General features: G+C 45.3%; 1 pseudogene across 1 annotated transcript in view; it reads left to right on the top strand.

The window, feature by feature from the left end:
• Positions 1–14389, top strand: part of LOC149463671 (uncharacterized) — a 16729-nt pseudogene extending 2340 nt beyond the window's left edge. The window contains exons 2-5 of the transcript XR_016312432.1: positions 2975–3031; positions 12289–12314; positions 13118–13178; positions 14072–14389. The product of XR_016312432.1 is annotated as an uncharacterized LOC149463671 (transcript). The remainder of the gene's footprint in view (positions 1–2974; positions 3032–12288; positions 12315–13117; positions 13179–14071) is intronic.

Here is a 14389-nt window from a genome sequence, read left to right as displayed (position 1 = left end):
AGCACTCCTCCTTCTCCCTCAGCACACCTCCTTCTCCCTTAATCTCCCTCCGCACTATCTTCCCCAACCTCCTGGGCTTTGATATTTATATGCCCCCCCCCCTTACACACACGCTACCTCCCCTGGGAAATAGTCCTAGGCACTCTTCTTATCAGCCAAGTCCTGCTGTCAGAAATACAAGTTCCAAAGGGCTGTTCTGTCAATGTGAGTAACCCAGAATAGCAGGCCACCACCATCTAATGTCCATTGTAATGTACTGCAAGCAATAACATTTCAATGGGTTAAACTTATGCCACAAGAGTTTCCCCATTCCAACAAGTCTTTAAACTACTGGTGGCCAACCTGCAACCTTTTTGGTACCTATCGGTATTTCTATTTTGACAAGTTCTCTTTGATATTTCTGTAGTCACTTCTTGCTCGCTCCTCTTGGACTTCTCTTGTGCTACTCTCCTTTTCTGGAACTTTTTTCCTTATACTACCAGGATTTCCCCATTACTCCAAGTTTATAAACTACTGGTGCTCAACCTGCAGCCATTGGGAATCTATTATGTGGCCCTCAGGCCCACTAGGCAGCAGTCAAAGTTTTCCTTGCCTAACCAGAGGTCCTTTGGTACCTTCCGTGCAGCCCTCGGTCTCACCTGTAGTAAGGGGTTAATTTATTTCCCAGCTAAGAGTCTCCTCCTTTACATAAAATGACCTGTTGTCTTTGCCCTTCTGGCAGGATCCCTGATATAAAGTGGATGCAGCCTAGGAGAGAAGAGAGCGGTGGTGTGCCTTGAGCAGGAAGAATGAGGCAGAGAGCCTGTAGAACTGTATTGGTTCCCTCATGTGGGCTTCCTTAGCTATGTGTTAGCAGGTGTTGTGCCCGTTTATTTGTAGTTCCTCCTGTGGTGATGCAGTAGGTGGAGTTTATGCTCTATATATGCCAGCTATGGGTGAGGCCTGGTGGGAGTAGTGGTATGGGAATAGGACACCCCTGACCAGCAAGATGTGGTTCTGTGCTTTGAGGAGAGAGAGCCCTCTGCAGGGCTGAACTGCCAGGGTGACTGGAGGAAGATACATAGGGGATGGAGAAACCTTGCCACCCCTGACCTTCGTTTAGCAGGCTCTGTGGCCTTGTTCAGGCCACCCTCAGGGTCTAAATGAGAAATACCCTATATGTAAGAGAAGAACACCCAATATGTGGAACACCTGTAGGAGGTGTCTGGTGACATCTGGGAAGATGGCAGAAACAGTACTGTGATTATATCAAGTATTCTGCACTAAAGAGACTACTGTTCAGGAAGTCATGTTCTGTACTAAAGACTGTTAAAGGAGTCATATTATGTCTCCTGTTCTATGAAAAAGAAGAAATGTCATTGTGCCAGTGTGATTGACTAAGAGGTTTGCAGTAAAGCGCTGAAAATGCTTTTCTACTGGACATACTTTATTCCAGGTTACAGGCTTCAGGCCAAGAGTGTGTGACACAACATGGTGGAGTTTCTCCAAAAAGGAAGATATGTGACTAACCCATCTGGAGAAGCAGGGTAGCAAAACGCAAACAGGGCCCTTACATATGGGCCTTGAAATACCTGCAGTAACCTGGTGCCTTATTCATATTGCCAAATGTTTGGACATTTTACTCTTTATGCAAATAAAGAATATGGACTTTCCTTCTGGCTAGAGTGCTGTTATTCAGGAGGATGCCTGATACCCGAGTGGAAGTATATACGGAAGGCCAGTGCACACTAAGGCTGCAGGCGGCGGAACACATGCAACTCATGATACACTACACAGATGCTGGGGCACAGGGTCTTTGGTTGCAAGGTAAACCTGGTCTGGCTGGGAGTGGTGGCAGTCAGGGGAAGAAATCATCCTCCTGGCAGTGAAGAGCAGACTCCTCTCTAGAAAATGTGCCAGGTGACTCAGCTTCCATGTGGCATGGGCCCAAGCGTTCAGTTAGACTGTTGGAACCCTGATCTGGAACTATTTGATATTGCTGAGGCTAATATCAAATGTGGTGCCAGTCATTTTTTAAGGGGGCTGTAGGGAGCACTGACTTGTTAAAAGGACTGTAATGACAATGATCTCCAGCAGTCTCTTGCAACATATCCCCACTCTCTGATTGTCTGCTACAGTACTGCATGTCCCTACAGTATTGAGTTTAACAATCTTCTGTAGCATAGACATCTACTGTAGTGCATCCAATCTCTGACCATATTCCAAAGCATTATATACATGGCACGTTTGTGTGGCCATTTGGTGATGTCGGGGCCACACCTGATGTGTACTACGTGAAGTAGGTTGACCATCTTGGCTTCAAACACCCCCTCAAATCTGGTCTTCCTACAATAGTGTATCCCCTCTCATGTGATACTATCAACAATATGCTTTTTATTATATATATAAAATCTGTTTCTGGATCATCCATATATTTCTTTTTCAATGGTAATCTGTTTTGAGCAGGCTTCTCTAGTGTAGTGTATATGTGTGTACATGTTCATGTTATTGTTCTGAGCCCAGCATGTCCACACGGTGTTGAAGAATATGTTGTCACTGTACAAATCAACAATAACAGTACAACGTGAAGGGAAATGTTCAAAAAGCTCTCCATGAATAACATATGAAAGGCCTCTGTCAGTATTGCAGTTGTTTAGCAAATGTTTTGTGGTCAGTGTGCCAGTTTGCAGCAGTGATTGCTGAGCTGCTGGTCTTGCACATCAGCCATGTAAAAACAAGTGACAATGCAAGAGGTGGCATAATAGATCGCTGCATGTGACAGCAAAGTCAGCTGGTGATGCAAGAGTTAATTTTGACAGGCTGGGGGGGTCAGGGGTCGTCAACACACTCTCTATAGCTGGATCAGCAATTCTGACTCTGATTGTGCACATTCTCTGCACATTTCTGGAATCTGCCCCTTCTCTCGTGCACTGGGGGGCTTTCAGGGAGGGGCATTAAATATGGGCGGTGCCTGCTGCTGACTGGTTACCTGCAGACTCTATCCCTCAGTCACTGAAAGCCGGCCACTGGGGCAAGATGCCAGAGGCAAAAGGTATGTACCCAGGGGTGCATGTGTGGCTGCTGACAGACCTTCATAACATGCAAACACATCACAACTGAAAGAATAAAAGATGGGAGCCGTACATCTTAGACCCCATTACAGAGGGGCTCCGCACATCTGACTTATCCACATAACAGAGGGACTCTAAAAACCTGACAGATCCACATAACAGAGGGACTCCATATATCTGATTGACCCCTATACCAGAGGGACTCTATACATCTGACAGACCTCCATTACAGAGGGGCTTTGCACTTGTGACAGACCCCCCTAACAGAAAAACTTCACAAATCTAAAAGGACCCCCACAACAGTGGGACTCCGCACACCTGACAGAGCCCCATAACAGAGGGACTATGCACACCTGACAGAACCCCATAATAGAGGGACTATGCACACCTGACAGAACCCCATAACAGGAGGGACTATGCACACCTGACAGAACCCCATAACAGGAGGGACTATGCACACCTGACAGAGCCCCATAACAGAGGGACTATGCACACCTGACAGAGCCCCATAACAGGAGGGACTATGCACACCTGACAGAGCCCCATAACAGGAGGGACTATGCACACCTGACAGAGCCCCATAACAGGAGGGACTATGCACACCTGACAGAGCCCCATAACAGAGGGACTATGCACACCTGACAGAGCCCCATAACAGAGGGACTATGCACACCTGACAGAGCCCCATAACAGAGGGACTATGCACACCTGACAGAGCCCCATAACAGGAGGGACTATGCACACCTGACAGAACCCCATAACAGGAGGGACTATGCACACCTGACAGAGCCCCATAACAGGAGGGACTATGCACACCTGACAGCCCCATAACAGAGGGACTATGCACACTTGACAGAGCCCCATAACAGAGGGACTATGCACACCTGACAGAGCCCCATAACAGAGGGATTATGCACACCTGACAGAGCCCCATAACAGAGGGACTATGCACACCTGACAGACCTCTTCATAACAGAGGGACTATGCACACCTGACAGAACCCCATAACAGAGGGACTATGCACATCTGACAGAACCCCATAACAGAGGGACTATGCACACCTGACAGAGCCCCATAACAGAGGGACTATGCACACCTGACAGACCTCTTCATAACAGAGGGACTATGCACACCTGACAGAACCCCATAACAGAGGGACTATGCACACCTGACAGCCCCATAACAGAGGGACTATGCACACTTGACAGAGCCCCATAACAGAGGGACTATGCACACCTGACAGAGCCCCATAACAGAGGGATTATGCACACCTGACAGAGCCCCATAACAGAGGGACTATGCACACCTGACAGACCTCTTCATAACAGAGGGACTATGCACACCTGACAGAACCCCATAACAGGAGGGACTATGCACACCTGACAGAGCCCCATAACAGGAGGGACTATGCACACCTGACAGAGCCCCATAACAGAGGGACTATGCACACCTGACAGAGCCCCATAACAGAGGGACTATGCACACCTGACAGAACCCCATAACAGAGGGACTATGCACACCTGACAGAGCCCCATAACAGGAGGGACTATGCACACCTGACAGAACCCCATAACAGGAGGGACTATGCACACCTGACAGAGCCCCATAACAGGAGGGACTATGCACACCTGACAGCCCCATAACAGAGGGACTATGCACATCTGACAGAACCCCATAACAGAGGGACTATGCACACCTGACAGAACCCCATAACAGAGGGACTATGCACATCTGACAGAACCCCATAACAGAGGGACTATGCACACCTGACAGACCTCTTCATAACAGAGGGACTATGCACACCTGACAGAACCCCATAACAGAGGGACTATGCACACCTGACAGCCCCATAACAGAGGGACTATGCACACTTGACAGAGCCCCATAACAGAGGGACTATGCACACCTGACAGAGCCCCATAACAGAGGGATTATGCACACCTGACAGAGCCCCATAACAGAGGGACTATGCACACCTGACAGACCTCTTCATAACAGAGGGACTATGCACACCTGACAGAACCCCATAACAGAGGGACTATGCACATCTGACAGAACCCCATAACAGAGGGACTATGCACACCTGACAGAACCCCATAACAGAGGGACTATGCACACCTGACAGAGCCCCATACCAGAGGGACTATGCACACCTGACAGCCCCATAACAGAGGGACTATGCACACCTGACAGAGCCCCATAACAGAGGGACTATGCACACCTGACAGCCCCATAACAGAGGGACTATGCACACCTGACAGAGCCCCATAACAGGAGGGACTATGCACACCTGACAGAGCCCCATAGCAGAGGGACTATGCACACCTGACAGAGCCCCATAACAGAGGGACTATGCACACCTGACAGAACCCCATAACAGAGGGACTATGCACACCTGACAGAGCCCCATACCAGAGGGACTATGCACACCTGACAGCCCCATAACAGAGGGACTATGCACACCTGACAGAGCCCCATAACAGAGGGACTATGCACACCTGACAGCCCCATAACAGAGGGACTATGCACACCTGACAGAGCCCCATAACAGAGGGACTATGCACACCTGACAGAGCCCCATAACAGAGGGACTATGCACACCTGACAGAGCCCCATAACAGAGGGACTATGCACACCTGACAGACCTCTTCATAACAGAGGGACTATGCACACCTGACAGAACCCCATAACAGAGGGACTATGCACACCTGACAGAACCCCATAACAGAGGGACTATGCACACCTGACAGAACCCCATAACAGAGGGACTATGCACACCTGACAGAGCCCCATAACAGAGGGACTATGCACACCTGACAGACCTCTTCATAACAGAGGGACTATGCACACCTGACAGAACCCCATAACAGAGGGACTATGCACACCTGACAGAACCCCATAACAGAGGGACTATGCACACCTGACAGAGCCCCATAACAGAGGGACTATGCACACCTGACAGAGCCCCATAACAGAGGGACTATGCACACCTGACAGAGCCCCATAACAGAGGGACTATGCACACCTGACAGACCTCTTCATAACAGAGGGACTATGCACACTTGACAGAGCCCCATAACAGGAGGGACTATGCACACCTGACAGAACCCCATAACAGAGGGACTATGCACACCTGACAGAACCCCATAACAGAGGGACTATGCACACCTGACAGAACCCCATAACAGAGGGACTATGCACACCTGACAGAGCCCCATAACAGAGGGACTATGCACACCTGACAGAACCCCATAACAGAGGGACTATGCACACCTGACAGAACCCCATAACAGAGGGACTATGCACACCTGACAGAACCCCATAACAGAGGGACTATGCACACCTGACAGAACCCCATAACAGAGGGACTATGCACACCTGACAGAACCCCATAACAGGAGGGACTATGCACACCTGACAGAACCCCATAACAGAGGGACTATGCACACCTGACAGAACCCCATAACAGAGGGACTATGCACACCTGACAGCCCCATAACAGAGGGACTATGCACACCTGACAGAGCCCCATAACAGAGGGACTATGCACACCTGACAGAGCCCCATAACAGAGGGACTATGCACACCTGACAGAGCCCCATAACAGAGGGAATATGCACACCTGACAGAGCCCCATAACAGGAGGGACTATGCACACCTGACAGAGCCCCATAACAGAGGGAATATGCACACCTGACAGAGCCCCATAACAGAGGGACTATGCACACCTGACAGAGCCCCATAACAGAGGGACTCTGCACACCTAACAGACCTCTTCATAACAGGTGGAAACTTCATATCTGAAAGATCCCCATAACAACCCCCATAACAGAGGAACACTATCCACCTTAGATTGTACACCCCTTGAGGGTTAGGGACTGATGTGAATGTACAATATATGTAAAGCGTTGCGTAAAATTGACAGCGCTATATAAGTATCTGTAATAAATAAACAATTTGAGAAACTGTAACAGCAAAGTGATACCTACTATCTGTATGAGCCCCACAAAGAAGGACACTCAATATCGGAAAGACCATAATAACACCGCACTCTCAACTGAGCCTCATAACAGAGGGATTCTGCACATCTAACAGACCCCCATTACAGAGGGGCACTGAATATCTGAAAGATCCCCCATAACAGAAGGACACCTAATACCTGAAAGACCCCCATAACAGGGGGACACCTGATATATGAAATACAAAAGGGACACCTACTATCTGAAGTACTCCCATTACAGAAAGACACTTCACGCCTGACAAAGACTCACAGAGGACCCCTGCTTATCTAACCAACCCTCATAACAGAGGGACTTTGTACATCTGAGAGACCCCTATTACACATGGGCTCTGCACATTAGAAAGAACCCCATAACAGAAGCATTCCACACATCTAAAAGACCCCCAAAACAGGATTCTACACACCTGACCGAGAGACCTCCACAATAGACAGACTCCACACGTCTGACTAATCCCTAAAACAGAGGTATTGCACACACCTGACAGACACCATACCGAAGATACTCCACACACCTGACAAACCTCCATAGCAGAGGGACTATACACATCTGACATACCTCTCCATAACAGGTAGAAACTTCATACCTGAAAGACCCCCATAACAGAGGAACTCTATACATTTGAGAAACTGTCACAGCAAAGGGATACTGAAAATCTGTATGATCCCATAACAGAAGGGACTCCACACATCTGCCAGGGCCCCATAACAGAGAGACTCCACTCAGCTAAAATACCACTATTACAGAGGGACGCCTAATATTTGAAAGACCCCCACAACAGAGAGAAACATGACATCTTAAAGACACCTACAAAACAGTGACACTGCAGTCCTCACAAAGCCCTGTGATAGGGCAATTCCGCACATCTGATGAAGCCCTATAAACAGAGAGACCATGCACATCTGATGAGGCCCTGTAACAGATAGACTCCACACATCTGATGAGGCCCTAAAAAAGAGAAACTCCACACATCTGATGAGGCCCTAATTACAAAGAGACTCTGCACATCTGATGAGGCCCTATAACAGAGAGACTTTGCACATCTGATGAGGCCCTATAACAGAGAGACTCCACACACATCTGATGAGGCCCTATAACAGATAGACTCCACACATCTGATGAGGCCCTAAAACAGAGAGACTCCACACATCTGATGAGGCCCTAATTACAAAGAGACTCCGCACATCTGATGAGGCCCTATAACAGAGAGACTTTGCACATCTGACGCAACCTCATAACAGAAGGACTCAAGGCAGATGTAACTAGACTTCGAAACAGAGGAACTCCACACATGTATTGAGGTCTCATAACAGATGGACTTCATATCTGGGGCTGTCTGATTTATGTGTTTTTTTACGGCAAACTTTATTCCCGTGGTCTTTGTTACTGTTTTACTGTATATGTAATTAACATCCTGGATAGTTTTTATTACACACTTTTATTGCTGCAGCTGTAACTATTATGGGGGGGGGGGGGGTAGTAGAGAAAGGCCAGTTGTCCTCCCTAGCAGGAGTGTGCTATGGGCCAGAATTGTGTAAATCTCAGGACAGGATAAATACAAATGCAAATACTTTGGCAAGTAAAACAACTCCCTTATATGTATTTCATCTGTGTGTTTTACAGTTTGTCCTGAGTTCACATTTAAGTTCTCTAAATGAAATACTAAATTATTTTTTGAAAGAAGATAAAAGCATACAATTTAGCATGCAGTGTGATTAAAGGTCTCATCTAATTGAATGACTATGGAACTGTGATGGAAGTGACAAGAATGTGGTACGCAGCAGCAAATGAGTATGTAGTGGTGTAGAGTACAACAGGCGTGTTACTCACTTTTAATATAAAATGCCAGCTATCCCTGATTACTCCGTGACTCACACTACAATGGCTTGGGATTGCAGGAGACAAGCCATGCTGGAAAATTATTATTTATTACAGGTACTTATATAGCGCAGTCAATTTACTCTTTACATATATTGTACTGTACATTCACATCAGTTCCTGGGCAGACCGCTGTCAGTCAGGCACAGGTTGACCACACCTGGAAACTTTTAAAATTCCATGAGCCTGAGACAATCTGTGAGTGGAAATCATCATACTTAATCAAGGGATGTTGTCAATATGCATCCTATAAGCACTGTTGCAGAATAACTGAATACCATATTGTCTCTATTTAACTCATGTATGGTTTAATAATTTCCCTTCGCCCAGCTCTTTCTGTAAGCTGGAAAGTCTTGGATGTAAAGGTAAACTTTTAGACTGCTTCTTTTTAATAGATTATTCCTCATTGGAATCAAGGTCTCAGGCTTGAGAGGAGAAAGGGGAAGGTTGGTCAGATCACAGAACATTAACCACATGTAAGGATTTGTGTAGATGGCTTTTGATTTGCAGCACTTGACCTGCCTTCGATACGCTTATCAAACACAGGTCAGCAGATTCCTGTCTTCTCCCATTAGGCAGTTCTGGTTTGGTTTGTTTTGGTTTCTTTGTATATATGGATTACATGGGTTGTTACCGACATGGGGTGAAAATTTCATGTCAGTAGCACCTTTTCCTCAGAAATAGATTTACTGAGAAAAATGGTGACGTGTTGAATACTTATTTTTACCCACTGTATATACACTGCTCAAAAAAAAAATTAAAGGAACACTTTGAAAACACATCAGATCTCAATGGGGAAAAACATCATGCTGGATATCTACTGTATACTGATGTGGACTGGGTAATGTGTTAGGAACAGAAGAATTCCCCATTGTTTGATGGAAATGAAAATGATCAACCTACAGAAGACTGAATTCAGACACCCCAAAAATCAAAGTTAAAAAATTATGCAGCTGGCTAGTCCATTTTGCTGAAATTTCATTGCACCAACTCAAATGGTACTCAGTAGACGTGCTTCTATGCATGCCTGACAACGTCGGAGCATGCTCCTAATGAGACAATGGATGGTGTCCTGGGGTATTTCCTCCCAGATCTGGACCAAGGCATCACTGAGCTCCTGGAGAGTCTACAAACTGGCAGCGTCGGACAGACTGAAACATGATATCCCAGAGGTGTTCTATAGGATTTAGGTCAGGCGAGCATGAGGGCCATTCAATGGTATCAATTCCTTCATCCTCCAGAAACTGCCTGCATAATCTCACCACATGAGGCCAGGTATCTTCATGCACCAGGAGGAACCCAGGACCCACTGCACCAGTGTACGGTCTGACAATGGGTCCAAGGATTTCATCCTGATACCTAATGACAGTCAGGGTCCCATTGTCTAGCCTGTAGAAGTCTGTGCGTCCTTCCATGGATATGTCTCCCCAGACCATCATTGACCCATGTTACAATCAGCATAACCTTCTCCACGGCTTCTCCAGACTTTTTCCCGTCTGTCACATGTGCTAAGGGTGAACTTGATCTAATCTGTGAAAAGCACAGGGTGCCAGTGGCAGACTTGCCAATTATGGTGTTCGATGGCAACTGCCAATTGTGCTCTATGTTGCCGGGCAGTGAGCACAGGGCCCACTAGAGGACGTTGGGCCCTCAGGCCTCCCTCATGAAGTCTGTTTATGATTGTTTGGTCAGACACCTTCACACTAGTGACCTGTTGGAGGTAATTTTGTAGTGCTCTGGTAGTGCTCATCCTGTTCCTCCTTGCACAAAGGATCAGATGCCGGTCCTGCTAATGGGTTAAGGACCTTCTACGGTCTTGTCCAACTCTTCTAGAGTAACTGCCAGTCTCCTGAAATCTCCTCCATGCTCTTGAGACCCAGCAAACCTTCTGGTAATGGCACCTATTGATGTGCCATCCTGGAGGAGTTGGACTGCCTGTGCAACCTCTGTAGGGTCCAGGTATTGCCTCATGCTACCAGTAGTGACACTGACCCTAGCCAAATGCAAAACTAGTGAAAAACAGTCAGAAAAGATGAGTAGGGAAAAAAAATGTCAATGGCCTCCACCTGTAAAACCATTCATGTTTTAGGGGTCGTCTCATTGTTGCCTATCTAGTGCACCTGTTAATTTCATTAACACCAAAGCAGCTGAAACTGATTACCAACCCCCCTCTGCTTCTTAACTGACCAGATCAATATCCCAGGAGTTTAATTGACTTGATGCTATAATCTGATTAAAAAGTGTTCCTTTAATTTTGTTGAGCAGTGTATGTTGACTTGTGAGGTTATCAATCGCCAGCTGGATGTCGTTGCAGCACCAACTACTTCTGAGCCAGTTCCAAGAATGTGTGCAATGGGAATATTAACATTATGGTGACTACATCAAGGAAAAGCAGACCCCTCACTACCTGCTGCTCTTAGTAGAGAGGCCGAATTAAATTTTGGTAGATGTTTATTAAATAGGATGATATAAATTCTAATGGTGCACTTGATTTGTTTTACTGTTCAATCTATGAATTCAAGTAAGGTGGGCTAAGCAGTTTTGACTCAACCTAATAACTGGCTGGCTGAATCTTTTAGGCCATAAATTTCATGAAAGTCCATTATACTGAGCTGAAATACTGTGCATAAGTCATGTAATGTATGCATACACAGACATAGCTTTTAAAAGTTTTTAGACTTCCTATCGCTTTAGTATTCAAACATGCTATTATTCCATACATTGTTATATTATTGGAAGAGTTTGGGAAGATTTGGTCCCAAAAATCTTGAAGTGACACTAAACTCAGGTTAAAAACACAATTTCTATTAAAGTATGTATTCTTCGCAACTGTTTAAAAAAAAAAAAAAAGTATGATGTATTCGTATCTCAAAAATTACCTTCTATTGCTCTCAGCCTCCTCCAAGTTATTTTTTTTTTGTTGTTGCCACAATTCAACTTCCTGTTAGAGGGTGGCTATGTTCATTCTCCATGGTCACACTGTATGTGGGAATATAGCCACTCTCTCTTGCCTGCTGCGAGATGGACTATAGGATTTGTAGTGTGCATAGAGCAGTGCACATGACTGCAACGAAGGTGCAATGCTCGTTCCATGCAAACAGAAGTGAGGGTAAAAGTAGAGGTTTACTAGCTCGTGGAGGATGTTACAAGGAGGCAGAAAAACACAGTAAGAAATAATTTAATGGAAAAATAGATTACAGGGCAATGAAGTAATGGATGTATATGGATTATTTTTAAAGATTAAGGTTATCACTTAGTGTCGCTTTAATAATCAGCCAAATTATGGCCATTTCATCTGAGTTCCCTAGCCTACAATTTTCCTTGTTTTTTTACTCTCACAGGTGACAAGTCAAACAAACTGTACAGGGTGAGTGAGAGACTCTAATATTTTCTTTGTGGCATTTAATTCACCATGTTTTTAACCTGCCTTTAATAACATTTTAATTAGCTAACAATGTCCTTCATCCTCTGTAATCGTTTTTCCTATACCTCTGCTCTCCTTCTCTATTCCAATCTTTCCGAAACTCGAGCATTCCTTTCACTTCAGCCTTTTTTCATTGTTTGTTTTTATGTTTCTCCAAAATATCCATGTCTGTACTCTCTTGTTAGTTGCTTACTGGCTCCTCTATCCCTGTCTTCTCATAATCTCCTTCCTCCATCTTTGAGCCCTCTTCATTGTATCCTACCAGACTTTGTATATCTAATTGTTCCTGGGATCTCTTCCCCAATTCTCCTTTTTATCTTCTGGAATATATCTATCTTCCTTCTTTCAGAATATCCATTCTGACTCTGCTCTATCAGAATATCTTCCGCAGCTTTCTATCGATCTTCTCTAACAGAACCTCTTCCTTAACTCTCCAGCTTTCCTCTCTACCAAAATCTCTTCCATAATTCTCATCTCTACCAGAATCCACTCCATAACCCTCAACCTTTCATCTCTACCAGAATCTCCTACATAACTTTTCAGCTCTCATCTCGGCCATATTCTTCTCTATAACTCTCCACTTGTCATCTCTGCTAGAATCTCATCCATAACTCTATGCATTTAATATTTACTAGAATCTCCTCCATAACCCTGCACCTTTCACCTCTACCAAAATATCCTCCTCAACTCTGCACCTCTCATCTCTACCAGAGTCTCCTGCATTATTCTCTCTCTTTTCTCCTTAGAATCCCCAACAACACAAGCACCAAGTGCAAGAGAAAAAAACACATGTTAAGAAGCAAAGAGGTAATCAAGCACGATAAGTAAAAAAGATACACAATCTGGAAAATGTCCTAAATTTCCTTTCTTCTCAGTGACGCTTGATCAGTGGTATGCCTCCAGAGACACACAGCATAGCTTCTGGACAAGAGTGGTTCCTGGATTCAGATTAAAATAAAATTTGGAAAAAGGCAGTCTGTACATTGATAATATTTAGCAGTACTGAATCCAGCAGACCCAATCTTAGCTCCCTCTTGGAGAGATATACCCATTGCTGAGATTTTCCCCATCCAACACTTCGAGGATCCTTCCTCCGGTACATCTCTAAAATGATCCATCCCCTCCACCCCGATAGCATCCAACAGACAGATGCAAACATTCAGTGCAACTAAGAAGTGTCAGGTGGTGGGTGTAAATCTAAATGAGAAAGTGAAGTTTTTGAATTCACAGGAGTCAGTACTGGCAAGTAATAAATGTACTTTGGCAACTGCCTTTTTTTCAGTAACTTCTGTATTCAGATCAAGAAAATCAGTTCTCATTTGCATGCTTATTTCAGGTCAGTGACTTAAAAGTTATGAAGTGAGATGGTCAGAATGACAGCAAGGCACGGGCACTGTCAGATGGAGAGAACAGTAATGGCAAAACTCCTGTTTTTCCTAAAATAGGTTTTCTGTAATAATAGATGATAATGCTGAATGTTTGTATATTGCATAGGGAATTAATTATCTTATCGGCAATCTTGTCACTTTGCAACATGATTTAACTGCATCTTGGCTGGACAGGTAATATTTCTCCTCAGCTGGATAATGCAAGCTATTTTATGTGGTTAAAGGCTCAGTCCACCCAACGGAATTATTTATTTTTTTTTATTGTTCACACATTATTATATCCAATTATTTTCTGACCCTCCCTCCCTCCAGGACAGCCGACGCGAGCGAAGCAGTAATTTCCAGGCCTTTATCCGGATGGCACTGGAGACTCTGCTGGGTTCATGCCGCAGGAAGCGCGGGGTCCGTCATACGTCCACAGACCACATTCAGCCTGCCAAAACTTTAATGTCTTGGCACAGACAAACGCTTCCAGTCAGGCCCTTCTTGTTGGTACGGTCTTCAAGGGGGCTCTGAGAATGTGAGCGAAGATAAACAAGAGTGAGTGAATGACTGATGGCAAGCTACGTGCCCAAGTTTCCTGTTTGTTTGTGACATTGCTTGGGTCTTGGAATAAACAATATTTTGCAA

Source organism: Staurois parvus, unplaced genomic scaffold, assembly GCF_062004578.1.
Source record: "Staurois parvus isolate SC_StPar_1 unplaced genomic scaffold, SC_StPar_1.0 ptg000154l, whole genome shotgun sequence".
Classification (NCBI taxonomy): Eukaryota; Metazoa; Chordata; class Amphibia; order Anura; family Ranidae; genus Staurois; species Staurois parvus.
The sequence above is the reverse complement of the archived record's forward strand: the minus strand, read 5'-3'. Positions and strand labels throughout refer to the sequence as shown.